The 18997-nt window shown below is 38.5% G+C and overlaps 1 long non-coding RNA gene across 3 annotated transcripts in view; it reads right to left on the bottom strand.

The window, feature by feature from the left end:
* LOC149136046 (uncharacterized) overlaps window positions 1–18409 on the bottom strand; it is a 42116-nt gene extending 23707 nt beyond the window's left edge. Inside the window, exons 1-2 of one of the 3 annotated variants that reach the window (XR_016241498.1) lie at window positions 16950–18401; window positions 12511–12664 (exon numbers count right to left, since the gene is read on the bottom strand). This is a non-coding gene — a long non-coding RNA (uncharacterized LOC149136046). Of the gene's footprint in view, window positions 1–11082; window positions 12665–16949 lie in introns of those variants that run through there. The other 2 variants (XR_016241497.1, XR_016241496.1) reach the window with 2 other exon arrangements.
* Between the last annotated feature and the right edge of the window lie 588 nt (window positions 18410–18997).

The following is an 18997-nucleotide window of genomic DNA, read 5'->3' as shown; positions in this document are numbered from 1 at the left end:
CTTTGAATTAGGTCTCAAATTCTTTTAAAATTTTCATTCCAATTTGGTGTCTGTCATATGCCTATGGGCAAAGCAAATTTTTTCTTGGAGCTAATTATTATCCAAAAATTTCACATTCAGCATCAGGAAGACATCATTATCCCTTAAATTGGATTCATTGATTTGCAGAGAGAAACTGTTTCACTTGTTATTGTCCAATTCAATGTTTTCCTACATCCTCAACCATTTCGTCAGTGGGCCTTGATATTGATAAGTTGCTCAAAGACATGACCTTGATAATTTCATATTCACTTTGATTCAATACAGTTGAAATCACTACAGATATCATCATCATCATCATCATTATCGTTTAACGTCCGCTTTCCATGCTAGCATGGGTTGGACGACTTGACTGAGGACTGGTGAAACCGGATGGCAACACCAGGCTCCAATCTAAATTTGACAGAGTTTCTACAGCTGGATGCCCTTCCTAACGCCAACCACTCAGAGAGTGTAGTAGGTGCTTTTACGTGTCACCTGCATGAAGGCCAGTCAGGCGATACTGGCAACGGCCATGCTTGAAATGGTATCTTTTATGTGCCACCCGCACAAGCCAGTCCAGGGGCACTGGCAACGATCTCGCTCGAAAATCCTACGGAGGCCAGTCAGGTGGTACTGGCAACGGCCACGCTCAAAATGGTGCATCTTATGTGCCACCCGCACAAGAGCCAGTCCAGGGGCACTGGCAACGAACTTACTTGGCTTGCCGGGTCTTCTCACGCACAGCACATTTCCAAAGGTCTCGGTCAGTAGTCATCGCCTCAGTGAGGCCCAATGTACGAAGGTCTTGCCTCACCACCTCAGCCCAGGTCTTCCTGGGCCTACCTCTTCCACGGGTTCCCTCAACTGTTAGGGTGTGGCACTTTTTCACGCAGCTATCCTCATCCATTCTCACCACATGTCCATACCGGCGCAATCGTCTCTCTTGCACACCACAACTGATGCTTCTAATGTTCAGCTTTTCTCTCAAGATACTTACACTCTGACGGGTATTCACATTGACATTACACATCCAACGGAGCATACTGGCTTCTAGCAAATTAAAGTTTCACTACTATTATGCAGCTTACTAGCTCCTACAATTACCTTTATGTTTCGTAAGTAAACTATTGCTTACTTTAGAAAATACATCACTAAATATCTAATTCAATGTTTTCCTTAATTGGAAACTATTACAGATTTTTTTTTAATGTGCTTGAGTGATTTGTAATGGTTTCACATTTTATATGATTGCATGCTATCATTTGAAAGTGCAGCCTCAAATATGACATTAATTTTGTATGTAGGCCAGATATTCAATGGAATATTGCCAACATGCCTCCTTCATGACATAGGCTATGGGTAATCTATAATAATAATAATAATAATAATAATAATAATCCTTTCTACTATAGGCACACAGCCTGGATTTTGTGGGGAGGGAGACAGTCGATCACATCGATTCCAGTACTCAACTGGTACTTAATTTATCAACCCTGAAAGGATGAAAGACAAAGTTGACTTTGAACTAATAATAATAATAATACTAATACTACTACTAATAATAATTATAATAATCCTTTCTACTATAAGCACAAACAGGAGTTGTAAATAATTGATTGGAACCTTTCAATAAATACACTGAGGGTTAGCTAGATTCAATCACCTATGATGTCAGAAAGGTGATACTCTTGTGTTACATAACTGTTATGTTAGGTTGTACTCTTGTGTTATGTAACTGAGGTTTGACTTTGATCATTCTAGTTTTCTTTCTTGCGTGACAGAGTAAACTTGATCATTCTGCTGGAAGTGAGCACCAATGAACAGAGATCAGTGATCCACTTGCTCTGGTGTGAAGGTGCGTCAGAAGCTAAAATTCATTACAGGCTTTCAGTACAATACGAGGGAAGTTTCTATTGTGTACAAGTGTGCATAAGTGGATTGAGAGGTTTAAAAATGACTGGACAAGAATGAAGAGAGATCAGGATGCTCATCAGCCTCTACCACTAATGAGAACATTCAACATGCTCGAGAGATGGTTCTGATGAACTGATGAGTGACCATCGATGAGGTGGCATATTCTCTGCAAATTAGTCATGGTTCTACATATGAAATCGTTCATCCATAACAAACTTTGCTTCTGTAAAGTCTGTATGAGATGGGTGCCAAGAGAGCTTACCAAAGCACATAAGTGCAATTGTGTGGAGATCTGTCAATGCTTATTTTACCATTACAATGATGAAGGTACAGCTTTTTTCAAGAGAATAATCACAAGAGATGAGACCTGAGTCCACCAATTTGAGCCAGAATCCAAAAGGCAGAGTATGGAGTGGAAACATCTGGAATTGTCAGAGAAAAAGAAATTCAGGGTTCAACCTTCTGTAGAGAAAATGATGCTAATCAGTTTCAGGATGCAAAAAGGCCTCAACTGAAACATTACCCATAAAAGGACAGTCACTTGTGTAGGCTACAGAGAAATGCTGGCCAACAAACTGAAATCAGCAATTCACACCAAACATCAAAGTTTATCGTCATATCAAGTATTACAACAACACATGACTGCATATGACTGTCCACACCATTGAAGCCATTGAAAAATTGGGTTTTGAATCACTGGAACACCCTGCTTACAGTCCAGATCTCACTCCTTCTGACCATCACCGTTTTGGACTGCTCAAACATCCTTTACAAAGTCATTGATTTGCTATGGATGAAGAAGCACAAGAAGTGGAGCATAAATGACCATGCAACCACCTGCATGCTTTCTCCAATGGAATAAGCAAGCTTGTGGACTGCTGGAAGAAGTGCATCATAAAGCAAGGAAACTATATCAAAAAATAATGTAATCGTTCTCTCTCTGCCTTTGCTTTTAATAAATTACAGAAACAAGAGTGTGAATAATTTTTTAATTACCCTCATATACATATATACAGGATGCATCAGTTTTTCTGAGGACACTCTTTCAAGAGCACAACTTTCATCTGACTTATTTTTTTTACCTTACTTTTCAGATAAATAATGTCAGACAGCAGGCTGACTCAGCAAATGAAAAGACACTGTAATTGTTGCTTTAGAAGCACAGCATAGTGATACAGAGATAACTCACTTTCTGACAATTGCATGATTCTCTGTTGTTAAAGTTTGAAAGGAGCTGGAAGCTGCTGACGGGAGATCCAACATTAGCAAAATGCATGCACAGGGTCCTAATATCATCAGAATGCATAATTTTGTGTAAAATATTCAAGAAATAATCGATAGGAACCCGAGAAAGTTAATCAGAGCCATTGCAAAGGACCTCAAGTTTTCAGAATGCACTATCAGAAAACATCTGGTACAAGTTGTATGTGATGTGAAAGGTTCAGTTTATGTTGGATGTGACAGAGAATCGTTTGATCTGTGCAAAGTGCTTGCTAAACAAGTTAAGATATCAAGAGGCTGGAATGTTTGGTTTTTCTCCAATGAGAAAAACTTTGATCTGGACCTGAAGTTATCCTAAGAAACAACAGATAGTTATGCAGAGACCTGAATAACGCTCCAGAGATCATGCATATTAAATTCCCAGCAACTGCGATGGTTCTCTGGAATTATCAGCAATGAGGGAGATGTCATGCTTCCTCAGTTTTTCTACACAAGGTTTAAGAGTCAAAGCTGTTGTCTACACAGAGATGTTAGAGAAAGTTCTGAGGCCCTGGATAGACAGAGCACACAACAGAAGACCATATGTCTTCTATCAAGACTGTATGCTGTCTCATTAGGCTAGGACAACCCAAGTATGGATGTATGCCAATCTCCATGATCATTTTCTTCCAGAAACATGACCTCCTAGCTCACCAGACCTCAATCCACTAAAGTATTATGCATAGGGTGTAGCCAAAAGACAGGTCAATCAACACCCTCATAAAACCATAAAATCTCTCAAGTCCACCATAACCAAAATTGATAATGATCATCTGATTCAGGCATTTCAACACTTCTGATGCCATACTGAAACACCCATTGATGCTAACAGTGGATACATTCAATGGGTGTGATAAAAGCATTCTCAAGATTATTTGTACCAATTTGTTTTCAAATACAGTTTTTCTTAGATGAGCTGTGTGTCTTTTTCTATATTCATACTACAAATGACCTAAAAAAACTGATGCACCCTGTGTGTGAGTGCATGTGTATGTATGTATATATATATATATATATATATATATATATATATATATATATATATATTGGGTTATCTCATAAATAATGCATTTTTTATACCTCTATTATTTTTCAAAATTAAGATAAACAAAGTTCTTTTTTAATCTAAAATATACTCTCCTTCATTTTCTACAATGCTCTTCCATCTATCTGGTAGACTTGCAATGCCCTTCTTCCAAAATTCACTTGTCCATAATGAAAAATACTCCTCCAGTACTGTTCTGACCTTGTCTACACAATTCATATTTTTTACGTCCAAATGATTTTGAAGACTGTGAAAGAAATGATAATCAGATGGAGCAATGTTCGGCGAATATGGTTGGTGGGGCATCGTTTCCCATTCAAACTACTCCAGCGTTTAGAATGTCATCCTACCTGTATGTGGCTAAGCATTATCCTGATTGGAAGAACACCTTTCCTTTTGAAACCAAAGATAGTAGTTTTTCTTCCAGCACAGGTGTCGATGAATGGTTGAATGATCAAACCCAAGCTTCTCTGACAGTTCCTCAACAGTTATGATGGGATTTTGTTCCACCGGGTTTCCAGGATGTCCTTATTTAGTTCTACAGATCTTCCAGGATGAGTCTCATCTTCTAGGCTGTAGTTTCCGGCTCGGAATTTCTGGAACCACCATTAACACTGGCTTACACTTATTGTCCGATCCCCATATACTGCATTAATATTCCTGTGTGTGTGTGTGTGTGTGTGTGTGTGTGTGTGTGTGTGTGTGTGGTGTGTGTGGTGTGTGTGTGTGTGTGTGTGTGCGTGCGTGTGTGCATGGGTGCACGTCTGTGTCTCCTTGTCTTGACATCATGAGGTGAAAGTTATAAATGAATGTTAGCATCATACAATTGGTGTCCCTTGTTTTAAGCCTTCTGTGAAAACTTGTCCAACCATGAGGAAATATTATCTTGCTTGGAAGCAAGTAAGGGTTGGTGACAGGAAGGGCATTCAATCGTAGAAAATCTACTTCAACGAATCAAAGCATGGAGAAGTGGATGTTGAACCAATAAAGATGATGATGATGATAATTGAAACCTAACATTGTGGAAAGTGTCTCATTTTCATCTGACAATAATCTACCCATGAGATAATAGGTGGAATGATTTTTTTTATTACACTCCTTATATAATTGTCCAATTTTATATTATATTCCTGAGTGTAATGTGTCTAAATTTTCATATATCAAATTTTATCTAACCCTGATACTATACTAGATTCTTGCCTGTCTGTAACAGTTGTTTATTCATCTTATAAAGTGGTGAAATGAGAGTAAAACATTAAATTTGTATCGAATGATGGAAGGAAACAGAAACCAAATGTAAGAAGATGAGCTGAAGTTAGCAACTAATTTTATGACAAGTAACGTTATACTACTCTGCCCTATGGGTGCGACCAAATATCTTCATAGTAATTCTTAAATGTTATTATTCTTATATAAATAATGTTGCATGAAGCAGTATTGAATCAAGTGTATTCATTTAACATGTTAAATATGACATGGCCATGAACATATTTTATTCAGTACTGCTTTGTGCAACAAGGTTTATTTAATTCTATTTTAATGAAGCTTTAGGCATGTCAGCTAACATACTGTAAGCTGTTTTAGTAATAATGGCTGCAAGTTTTGGCATAAGTTCAGAAATTTGAGGGAAGGGGATAAATTGCTCCCAGTGTTCAATTGGCACTTATCTTATCCACCCCAAAAGGATGAAAGGCAAAGTTGATCCCAACAGCATTTGAACCCAGAATGTAATTATGGACAAAATACTGCTAAGCATTTTGCCCAGTATGCTAATGATTCAGCCAGCTCCCCACATTTGCTGTTTTGATAATAATAATTCCATTCTTATTGGGCTGTAACTGACAGATTTGGTGTCCGTAGTTGATGAAGCAAAAGAACGCAAGAATGCATGTATCCTATGATCCATTGACATCATTCACAGCTCAAGATAAGTTTTCACTTGTGTCTAGGAGAAGAATGTTCGTCTATTTCCCTAGTGGAAGATCTTCTCATATCCAAATGCACTCAGACATATGTTAAATATATAATTACTTGTTAGTATTTCAATATTAGTAAGGCAACGAGCTGGCAGAATCGTTAGCATGCTGGGTAAAATGTTTGCCACATTTCTTCTAGCTTCATGTTTTAAGTTCAAATTTTGCTGAGGTTGACATTGCTTATTGTAGGGCCGATGAAATAATTACCAGTTGAGCACTTAAGTCAATGTAAATGACTAGCCCCCATCCCTCAAAATTTCAGGCCTTGAACCTATAGTAGAAAGGATTATTTCCACATATTAGTAAATCCAATAGGACAGGAGATTCCCCTAGTGGTCACAGTTATTGGAAGGGAAATAATAATTTCAATATGATGAAATGATTATTTCTCATGTAAATCCCATGGGGTTAGTTTATAAAAATAAATAATTTCATATACCATAAGGAATGAAAAAAAATTAACATTATTGTAGTTGTTTTTAACCCCAGGTCAACCTTAATCAAACAAACCTATGATCAAAGTTATTCTGGCCATGACCACTCTGTCTTTTGTGGGTTATGTTGGACTTTATTATTTAATGTTTTCTGTCCTCATATAAGACAATAGAATATGATTAAAAGAAATTTAGTTGTTATGTTAAGCAGGTTGAGCAACTATATAGAGACTCCATAATTGGCTTGGTCACAGGTTCTTCAAATGGATTTGAAGGATTTGGAATGGTAAAGTGATGGCCAGAGGTGGGAGGAACAATGATGGAGTTCATGATTTCAATTAAGTTCAACTCCAGTCAGACACTCTCTATTCACTTGTCTCACCTCCTCCTGCCAGTCATATTGTATTCAAACCCCTCATTAATCACTACGTCAATTCTATCTTTGATCACTGCAGAGATGCTCAAAATATCTGGCAGTGTTGGCTACAGCCTAGTCACCCGTATTACGAACCAGGTGTTACACGAAGGAGTCATACCCAATGACTGGTGTAGCAGCACCATAGTCAACTGCTACAAAGGTAAAGGTGATGCTTTAGATACAAATAATTACAGAGGCATCAAGCTGTTAGATCAGGTTATGAAAGTTACGGAGAGGGTCATAGCCCAACTAATTAGGGAGCGAATCAATTTAGATGAGATGCAGTTTGGGTTCGTGCCAAGTAAAAGCACTACTGATGCCATATTTCTAGTAAGACAGCTGCAGGAGAAATACCTAGCCAAGGATAAACCTCTGTACCTGGCTTTCGTTGACATGGAGAAAGCCTTTGACAGGGTCCTCCGATCCCTTATCTGGTGGTCAATGAGGAAACTTGGGATAGAAGAATGGTTAGTGAGAGCTGTGCGAGCCATGTACAGAGATGCTGCCAGTAAGGTGAGGGTTGGAAATGAGTACAGCAATGAATTCCGGGTAGAGGTAGGGGTCCACCAAGGTTCCGTCCTCAGCCCCCTCCTATTTATCATAGTCCTCCAGGCAATCACAGAGGAGTTCAAGACAGGTTGCCCCTGGGAGCTCCTCTATGCTGATGACCTTGCACTAATTACGGAGTCACTATCAGAACTAGAGGAGAAGTTTCAGGTGTGGAAGCAAGGTCTAGAATTGAAGGGCCTTAGAGTCAACCTAGCTAAAACCAAAATCCTAATAAGTAGGAAGGTAGATAAAACACAAACCCCTTCAGGTAGATGGCCCTGCTCAGTATGTAGAAAAGGAGTAGGTAGTAACTCTATAAGATGTACCCGGTGCAAGCTATGGACACATAAGAGGTGCAGCAATATCAAAGGCAGGTTAACTAGGAAGTTAGATTTTGTATGTGGCAGATGTTCAGGTGCAATAAAGACTGTAAACAAACAGGAAACAACTTCTATCTCATTCTAGGGTGAAAAATTAGAGGTAGTCGATAGCTTCCGCTATCTGGGTGACCAAGTTAGTTGTGGGGGTGGGTGCACTGAAAGTGTAGCTGCTAGAATAAGAATAGCCTGGGCAAAGTTTAGAGAGCTCTTACCTCTGCTGGCGACAAAGGGACTCTCACTCAGAGTAAAAGGCAGACTGTATGACGCATGTGTATGAACAGCCATGCTACATGGCAGTGAAACATGGGCTGTAACTGCTGAGGACATGCGTAAGCTCGCAAGGAATGAAGCCAGTATGCTCCGTTGGATGTGTAATGTCAATGTGAATACCCGTCAGAGTGTAAGTATCTTGAGAGAAAAGCTGAACATTAGAAGCATCAGTTGTGGTGTGCAAGAGAGACGATTGTGCTGGTATGGACTTGTGGTGAGAATGGATGAGGATAGCTGCGTGAAAAAGTGCCACACCCTAACAGTTGAGGGAATCCGTGGAAGAGGTAGGCCCAGGAAGACCTAGGCTGAGGTGGTGAGGCAAGACCTTCGTACACTGGGCCTCACCGAGGCGATGACTACTGACCGAGACCTTTGGAAATGTGCTGTGCGTGAGAAGACCCGACAAGCCAAGTGAGATCATTGCCAGTGCCCCTGGACTGGCTCTTGTGCAGGTGGCACATAAGATGCACCATTTTGAGCGTGGCCGTTGCCAGTACTGCCTGACTGGCCTTCGTAGGATTTTCGAGCGAGATCGTTGCCAGTGCCCCTGGACTGGCTCTTGTGCGGGTGGCACATAAAAGACACCATTTCGAGCGTGGCCATTGCCAGTATCGCCTGACTGGCCTTCGTGCGGGTGACACGTAAAAGCACCTACTACACTCTCTGAGTGGTTGGCATTAGGAAGGGCATCCAACTGTAGAAACTCTGCCAAATTTAGATTGGAGCCTGGTGTTGCCATCCGGTTTCACCAGTCCTCAGTCAAATCGTCCAACCCATGCTAGCATAGAAAGCGGACGTTAAACGATGATGACGATGTGCATCTCTTTTCTGCAAGTATTATTTTGCCACAGTTTGGGTGGAATGTTAACCGCGTTAATGGTGTCAGTCACTGATCTCAGCAATCTTGATGAACTTTAACCTAAGGTAAAATTTCTCAGAATTATCTCCATTACTTGCTGTCGTAATAATGTTCATTATCGTCTCAAATTGTTTTCCTTATACAACATGTTTGATGTACATTGCTCTTTAATGTTTTAATTTTTAAATATGGTTTCATCTAATGAAACATTGTCTGGTTGTCTGCATGGCTATTACTCAGGATGTCATACCTATGTTCAAACTTTTAAATGGTCTCAATTTTCTTTTTTTGCCTTTCTGCTACTCTTTTCAAATTACACATTCATACTTATGTCATACCTACATTCAATATGTCATATCTTAAACCAATATTACATTTAATTCCATTCAAAGCTCCTAAAATCCAAGAACCAATTTTATGAGATATAACTGACTCTCACCTTGTTTTTGAATTAATCATGCATTATTTTGTGGCTTCAAGATTTGCATGATGTGATTGTTTATTTTTAGAATGCTATTGTAGGGTAGGTGTGAAAGGCTGGATATAGTTGGTTTGAACATAAAATAGGTAGAATATTTGAGCCGGATATGACTGGTTTAAATGTTAAAGGGTAAAAGTCTCTGTCTTTTTGGGATGCTGTACTTGTCACTGTCACCAAATTAAATCTACCTGACAAATAAATCTATCATTATTAGAAACAGCCAGTAGACATTGTCCTACATTAGAGTTATGTCATCTCTTGATACTCTAAATTTACTTCTAAATTTCATAGTTGCTCATTTCTTGAATCCTGAAATAAAAGTATTTACCAAAGACTTTTCAGAACTATACCCATTCCACCTGGTAATTAGCTTACAACAAATTTTAGGCGTGGCTGTGTGGTAAGAAGCTTGCTTCCCATTTGGGCTGGATATGGTTGGTTTAAATGTCAAAGAGTAAAAGTCTCTGTCTTTGGGATGCTGTGCCTGTTTCTGTCACCAAATTAAATCTGCAGACAAATAAATCTATCATCATAGGTAGATGAACATAAGAGAGAATATGGTCAGTGGATCAGGGGGAAAGGCTGGTGCTTGGAAGTGCAGGGCCCAATTAGAGAATTATCAGTGGGACCTTGTACTCTACAAAAAGCTGAAGATTGATGTTTAATGCTTTGTGTTGTTTGCCAGTCCCAGCCAAAAAGCATGGAGGGCCACAATGATATAGCCACAATGATATACCAAAAATTCATCATCATGTCTTCCACTCAAGTGTGTGTGTGGGGGCCCTCTCTTGGCACAGGGTCAAATTTGAACAAATCTGTCTAATTAGTTTAAAACCAGCTCTGTCAGTGTGGAAAGGGTAGTCTCATAAGAATGTCAGGGAAGAGTAGCAGTTTAGAAAATGAGGAAGAGGAGGATATATCGAATGATGTGCAAGGGTGGAGTTGCGATTGGCAGGAAGTATCAGTATAGATAAGAAAAGATTAAAGGAAGTTAATTTACTCTAAGGAGTATGGATGAGGACAGCTGCATAAAGAAGTGCTGAGCTCTAACTGTGGAGGATACCTGTGGAAAGGGTAGACTCAGGAAGACGTGGGGTAAAGTGGTGAGAAAGAATCTTCAGATGCTGGGTCTCACTGAGGAAATGACAAGAGACCAAGAGATGTGGTGATTTGCTGTACTTGATACAACATGTCAAGTTAAGTAAAATCACTGTCTTCCACACATACAGGCTTGTCTTTTCAGGTACCAGTGCTGGTGCTGTGTTAACACATCCATCCTGGTGCTGCGTAAATGCACCCATGCTGGTGCTGCATAAATGCACCCATACTAGTGTGGCACATAAAAAACACCCAGCACACTCTGTTAAGTAGTTGGTGTTAGGAAGGGCATCCATTCGTGGAAACCATGCTTCAACAGACAGCTGGAGTCTGGACAGTTCCTTGCTAGTCAGCTCCATGTCATACCATCCAACCCATGCCAGCATGGAAAGTGGAAGCAAAACAATGATTGATAATGATGATGATAAGGAATGAAAAATTTGATGCTTTGGTCACTGGAAAACAGTGAAGGGGGAAATGACAGTGTGTGTGTAGTGAAAAATGATGGTGTGAGTAAGTAATATGGTAAGAAGTGAATGGAGGAGGGGTGGAAGTTAATAATGGGACCAAGTCAATTGAAAGTGAAGTAAATGAAATTAGGAAAAAGTAGAAAGCAGGGAAGGAGAGTGGGGACAAAGGGGAGAATCGATTTTAATAATTCAAGAATGACAACCAGTGTTGATGTGTTTATGTCCTTGTAACTTAGTGGTTCAGCAACAGAGATCAATTGAATAAGTACCAGGTTTTAAAAAAAATTAAAAATAAATAAGTACTGAGGTCAATTCATTTGACTAAAAATTCTTCTAGGCAATGCCCCAGCATGGCTACAGTCTAATGACTGAAACAAGTAAAAGATAAAAGATCTAGGACTACATTTGTGAATGTGTCCTTATTTTCATAAGATGGTATGGTGTGAGTTGAGGGAATTTGATTGCTATTTCCTAGACAGAGTTAGTGGGAGTGTGGAGAGCAATACAAGTAGAAGTTAAGATGTGTATTTAAACCATGTGGGACAAGGATATCTTCATTGAAGATTTGGTATTATTCCTTGTATTTGCAAGTTTTGTCACAGCAAAAGTGTTGTCTTTGATCACAGGTCTGTGAAATCAGGATGATCTAAGGTAGGGGTTCTCAACTATTTTTTTATCTATGGACCTCTTTGATTACTATTTTATTCTGGTGGACCCCCATAGCCATTCGATGTTTAAAAACTAGTTTTATAGAAACTTCTTTCAAACTTCCTATTTTGTTTATCACACATTAACTTGTGTAGGTTGAACTATGTAAAATGTTAGAGTAAAAAAGCTTAGGTGTTTCTTGCAATACATACATCTAAAGCAAAATTTTTTCAGGGGCTCTTAGAATATTATTGTGGATCCCCAGCTTACAATTTTGTTGTGTGGACCCCATAAAAATTTTATATGAATTCTCAGGGGCCATATGGATGCCAATTGAAAACCACTGGTCTAAGGTTACACAACTTCTCACATAGCTCAACTCCCACCATTTCCTACTATACACACCATCCTTTTCTCCACTTCCCTTCTTAGTTCCATTATGTTTTTCCATTTCTTAACAAACCTGGCATTGGCCGACAAAATTTTTTCTTTTTTTCTTTTCAAACAAGGACAAGTGCCCAAAATGTTCGATTATTCTTCCACTAATTTTTCTGATTATGAATGTTTTACCAATTGATTCAATTTCTTCTGTAGATTAAATTTGTCAAGTTATGAGAGGAGTAAAGTCATTTTATGCTTGCTGTTTTGAATGAAAAAAAAACACTGTTTCAAAAATATCACCACTACCTTCACTTCTTCACCTTCTTCATCACATTGTAGTCATCATCATAATTATCATCATCACCTTCTCCATCACCATCATCATTCTCTTCATTGCTTTCATCATTATCACCATCATCGCATTGTTCTTCATTGCCATCACTACCATCACTTCTTCAGTCTACCCAGAGAGAGAGAGAAAGAGAGAGAGAGAGAAAGAGAGAGTATATAGATGCCTTATAACTTAGGTCATTAAATTGAGGCTACACAAAAAAAATGAAAGAGGTAAAAGGAAGGATTGTGAAAAGGAAAAAAAACTAATGAGAGAATAGTGTGGGCGTTGTATAACAGTCTAGGATGTAGAGCTTGAGGGTTCCATACTGTATTACCACTACCACCCTCACTTCTTCACCCCCCCTCGTTCACCACCACCTTCATTACCATCAGTACCTTTTTGGTTGCCCTCCTCCTCCACCTTCTTCTTCTTCTTTCTCAAACGCTAGAGAAAATTTATGTGGAGGAGTCACTGCCTAAAATTGTGGCTGAGGAAATGAGAAAAGTAGAGGGAAAGAAGGACTGAGGAAGGAAGAAAACCAGTGAACGAGGTAGTGGTACCACATTGTAAGAGGAGAAACGTGAGGGTGGAGTGGTCACTAATTTCCTCTGGTTCCAAATTTAACATTTTTAAATAGGGCGAGAAGTATGACAAGTGCTCGGGGAAAGAATGCATAAGATTTTATCTTTTTTTATCTTTGTATCTTTTTTTTTGTTTCAGCCATTAGACTGCAGCCATGCTGGGGCAGCATCTTGAAGAACTTCTAGTCAAATGAATCGACCCCAGTCTTCTTTTTTTTTATTTTTTGAAGCCTGTTGCTGAACCACTAAGTTACAGGGGCATAAACACCAACACTGATTGTCAAGCGGTAGTGGAGGTCAAACAGAGACACACACACACACAAATATACACATACACACGTGGCGATTTAGAAAAAGTTTGCTTCTCAACCACATGGTTTTATGTTCAGTCCCACTGCATAGCACCTTGGGTAAATGTCTTCTACTATAGCCTTGGGCTGATCAAAGCCTTGTGAGTGGGTTTGGTAGATGGACACTGAAAAAAGCTCGTTGTATATAGATATATGTATTATCAATGTGTGTGTGTTTGTTTGTCCCTCATCACCACTTGACAACCAGTGCTGGTGAGTTTATGTGCCTATAACTTAGCGGTTCAGCAAAACAGACCAAGAGAATAAGTACTGGGCTTAAGAAATAAGTCATGGGGTCGATTTGTTTGACAAAACCCTTCAAGTCAAATGACTGAAATAAATCAAAAGAATAAAAGAATATATATATATGTGTGTGTGTCCATTAGAGAATATATATAGATATATATATACACACACACACACACATATACAACAGGCGTCTTTCAGTTTCTATCTGCGAAATCCACTCACAAGGTTTTGGTTGGTCAGAGATGCAATGGAACTGAACCCGGAACCGTATGGTTGGGAAGCAAGCTTCTTACCTCACAGCCACACCTGTGTAGAAAAATACAAAACCTTTTACCATGAAGTTTTTAAATTATATTAAAATATAATCTTTATAAATGAATCACCATAGACTTGTAAATTTTCCAGCATGTTAATTATTGAAATAATTCTCTTATATAGTATAATGTGAAAACATGTTCCCCAAGCATATTTGAACTGGTAACAAATTTGTAAGAGTGTTACAATGATGTGAAGTTGCTTTCGTTGAGCAAACTTATGTTCAATGCAGTCCTGTTGTGACCATCTCATCTTTTTAGAGGCACTTTGGACTTCACTATCAAATGTGTCCTTTTCTGGGGGTTTTTTTTTGAGACAATAGGGTATAATTTGGCTGTTATTTCTAGCATGTCGAGTGACTGTATACAAGTTCCCTCGTTGGCTCAATGAAGTAACGTTATACAAGGTGAGATTAATGAGAGAATTACAATTTCTAATTGTCAATTTTTGAATTTTACATTATCCGATGTTTACAACAAGAGTTTAATTAACCAATATATTTAAGCAAACTATTATTCCGGACCCTCGACTTGTTTGTGTCAATTCTGCCATATTTGTATATAGAGAGAAAGAAGTCATGTCTGCCTGCCAATATTATTCCATGCTAAGAATATACTGTAAGCTATTTCTACTTTATTTATTTGATATTTTTTCTAGCTTCTAATGTGGAATTTTGACAGTTACAGAAACTTCCTTACTAAAATGTATTTGTCCTTTCTATACAAGTTATTGCAGACTATCGACGTTCTCTAATTCGTTTTCGCCACCCAGAGTTAACGCCATGATGGAACGACATCTTCAATGGTCAGTATTCAGTGGTTTTGAAAAAAAAAAAAAAAAAAAGTAGGGGTGTGTGCCAGCTTTGAAGAACTGCTTTCGTGGAATAGAATATAACGTGATATATGGCAATATATTTAAACTCGAGAAATAGTTTAAGATAGTTTAAGACTGTGGTAGCAATAAGGAAGTGAAGAAGGAGGAAGGGCAGTAGAGGTGATAAAGGATAAGAAAGAATACGAGGCAAAAGAAGATGAGAGAGAGAGAGAGAGACGATGAGAAAGAGGAAGTTGAGTAGGCAGAAAAAAACCCAAAAAAACCATAGCAACAGCGAAAACAACTACAAGGAATAAACCGTATTAACAAGCATTCATTTGTATGAAAGGTCAATTGTAAATGTGCTGCAGGCTCTTAGAAGTGAAATTCATACTAGTTATCACTTAGGTCCTCTTGTTGGTTATACTAGGAAGGCAGTCATCTCCATTCATTTACCCTTTAATGCTAAGGAGAATAGCAACGATTAATGAATTAATTGAAATAACAATAATAAAAAAAGAAACTTAATTTGTTTTTTAAATGGAAAACGTTTATCCAAGCAAATTAATAAAGATTTTTATTGTTATTATTATTATAAACGTTTTCAAGTTTCACTTGAAAAGGCAAGTGAAAGTGGAGAGGGAAATGTTGCCTTCTAGTAAATTTGTTGAAAGGTGGGTGAATGTCGGAAAAATGGTCAGTGTGAAAGGACCCATTTTGAGCATGCGCCTGTGAAAAATACAAGAACGCCTCCCCCTATTGGAACCTTATTTGTTTAATTTTCTATTATTTTTTGTTTACACGCCTTTAAAACCCATTTGTGTTGTCCTGTCTTTATCTCTTCATGTAACTTTATGTAAGCCCTTGTGGCCAGTAAAAGAATTAGTTATTGTTATAGCACCATATTAATAAGTTCATTTTTTTTTCTATAAAAGATTAGTTCTAAGGAGTTTCATCAAAACGACTGCGATCATGACCTTTGAAATATTAAAGACATGACATAAAACCCCACTGATTGATTGCAAAGTGATATACTGACATTTATTAACCTTGTAATTGTGTAAGTATCGCATCCATGAGCTCAAATATGGGCTGTATATGTATGTTATGACGCAACCCAATTATTTAAAACCAATGATAGAAATTTGATTTACTAATTGGTGGCCAAAATAAAACAGTAATTAACTAACGTTAATTAAGACGGTAAAATGGCAGAGTCATTAGAGCATCGTTTAGAATAATACCAAGCAGCATTTGTTCCGGCTTTCTGCACTCTTGATGCCAAATTTACCTTTTCTCCTTCCAAGGGGGGAAATAAGTTAATCACCAGCCAGGTACTGGGACAATTTCTTTTTCTTAACCTGCAATATGAAGAGGGTCAAGAAAAGAGTGTCGCACGTGGCTCCAGCAATCCTTTCATTACCATTCAGTAGAGACAATACGTAAGAAAGAAGTAATTATTGTTTTCATTATGGCTTCTCAAACAATGTAGATATGATGGTTTAAGCCACAAAATTTGTTCTCCTGTGTGTAACAGTCATTCATATATCTCTCAAACTAATTTAAATAGATATTTTGATTGACAAGCAAAACGGCAGAATGCAGACATTCAGGGCCGTCTCAATAGCATTGCCGGGTCCCAGGTAAAACAATGCACTGGAATCCCCATACCACACAATCACAGAATATATACATTCGGGGGCATAGGGTGGATTTTGACTGCTATGTGGTTTCTGTAGTCAAGTGTATGTTAAGTTTTCGTTGACGCCTTCCTTAATCTTAACATACCCTCATATAGTGGACCACGTTGTGCCGTTCGCACTTCCTACAGACACCAAGCAACGTCCCTATATAGATTAGCATTGAGCCTGTAGACCCGTGGGACCTCCAGTGTGTCCAAGCTTAAGACAACACTGAGGGAACTGCTCTAAAATTTCTGGCAAAAGGCATTACATATCTTAGCCGGCGCCAAAATATTTAGTGCCTTATGCTAGCTTTTCAATTGTGTGGTCCCTTCAGTTTTTTTCCTCAACTTCCTCCACTCATCACCCTTTTTACACAAGCTGAAAAATCCAGTAGAAAAATTATAAATAATTTACTTACTAGAAATTTATAGTTTTATGATTATGTATGTCATCGAATAAATCTGTTAGTTGGCACAATTTTAAACGTTTCGCTCCAAATAATATGCGAGGTCATAACACCAAGCGGTTCTCTCGTCTCCCACACTCACATTACTTTTGCTTCCCATCCTCTTTTGTTCCGAGAGTGACTTCGCCTGCTCTCACTATTACCAATTTTTTGCTTTAATTAGATGGATTAAGAAATTTTGTTCAAGTTGTTCAGAATTTGCATAACGCCCCTCGATACTAACCCCCAAGATGATCGCTTAGTTTGACAGGCGATAAATATGGTAGAGTAGAATCCATCTTAGTCACGGCAGAGTGAGGTTCTACAGCAGTGGTTCTTAATCCCTGGGGGTCCATCTAAGATTTTGGTGGGGTCCACGCAAGCAAAATAGTAAATTAGGGATCTACAGTATTATATTAAGGATCCATGAAAAAGTTTTGCTTAAGATATATTTATTGTGAGAATGTACATAAGGTTCGCAGTACTGGATGGGTAAGAATGGAAGAGTGTTTCTTATGGGATTTGAAGCGAGGTATTGTAGTAAGTTCTCAGTAATATAAAGCTTTCCTTTCATTAGTCCCAAGTTACTCTGATAGTTGAAGGAAATTGGGAATGTATATCATATATGATGCATGGACGCCAAGGAAATATGTTCTGCTTATCATATGAAATACACAGGACAGCAAAGCGTCAAGTATTATCTCACGTAAAAGAGGGAATCCCGTTTTGTTTCAGATATATTCTTATGAGGTTTGAATTAATAATTAAACATGTAATAATATAAGCAGATGTTTGGGTGTTAGGGGAAGGCATCGCACGTTTTATTTTTCTAGTGCCGGATTTACCATTATGCAAATGGTAAATAAGAAAAGTTTGAAAAAAATGAACTATAAAGTGTTGGAAATTAGCAGTTTTCATAAATAATATGAAGTTTTAAAAAAAAAACGGCTTATATAATTGTTGTGGTCTGACTTGGAAGTAAACTGAATTTTAAGCTTATTTCACATAAAATATGTTTTGTCAGTCAGACCTGGAAAGGTCGAGAGAGCGTTATTGCTGGGCTGAGCTTAGGACATCAGTTAGTCTTGAGGAAGAAAGTATGCCACCGTGGAGGTGCGCTTTGCAACAGAAGTAGAAGCAATTAAGAACTCCACGGAGGCTATACGATCGGAGGAATGGGTGCTGTTGCCGTCGTACTGTGGCAAACGTGTGGCCAGAGTGCGAGTAGGCAAAGTACTCCCAGAGCTAGAAGAAGCATGGCTGATGACAGCAATAATGTTCAATATGAAGGAAGAGGCCAAGATATTGAAGGCCACAAGAACACAAAATATTGATTACTGGGGATATGGAATTGAACTCACTATCCAGGCAACAATGGAAGATTTAAATGAAATCGATGAGGAGATAGTGCTGCCCGACGACCTAAGATTGAGAGTGAAAGTGGAGGGCAGACCGCCTATGTTTTGCATGTGGCGAGAAAGGCTACATGAAGGCGAGATGCCCACAGAGAGAACAGACAGAAAAGCAGGAGAGCACGAACCAGGTAGTACAAGTAGATATGGAAGAAAATACAACGGAGGAGGGATTCACGGTGGTGGAAAGGAAACGAAGGAGAAGTGGAAGAACGAACTCGCCACCAGAGAACCAGAAAAAGAAGAAAGAAGAGGTGGAAAAGAAAGCTGTGACCAGAAGGAAGGCAGACGAAGAGGTGATGGAGAAAGAAAGAGAGAAGGCAATTATTAAAAAAGTGGATTTGCAGAAGGAGGAAACAGTGCTAATGATGCCAGTTGTCCCAGTGAAGGAAAAAGATTCAGGAATGCAACTGTGCGAGGGAGAAATAGAGAAATTGTATGAAGTTGAAGAGGGAAAGACACCAGTAGCAGAAGAAGAAAAGAAAAAATCCAAGAAAAGGAAAAAAACAAATGGAATTTTGTGACATATTAAAAAAACAAGGAGACGGAGAAAAAAATTCTAAAATTTAAGCATATTATTAGAGTAAAGTTACCCACAGATGTGTACTC

Source organism: Octopus bimaculoides, chromosome 4, assembly GCF_046866305.1.
Source record: "Octopus bimaculoides isolate indiv1 chromosome 4, ASM4686630v1, whole genome shotgun sequence".
NCBI lineage: Eukaryota > Metazoa > Mollusca > Cephalopoda > Octopoda > Octopodidae > Octopus > Octopus bimaculoides.
This window is presented reverse-complemented; position numbering and strand designations above follow the sequence as displayed.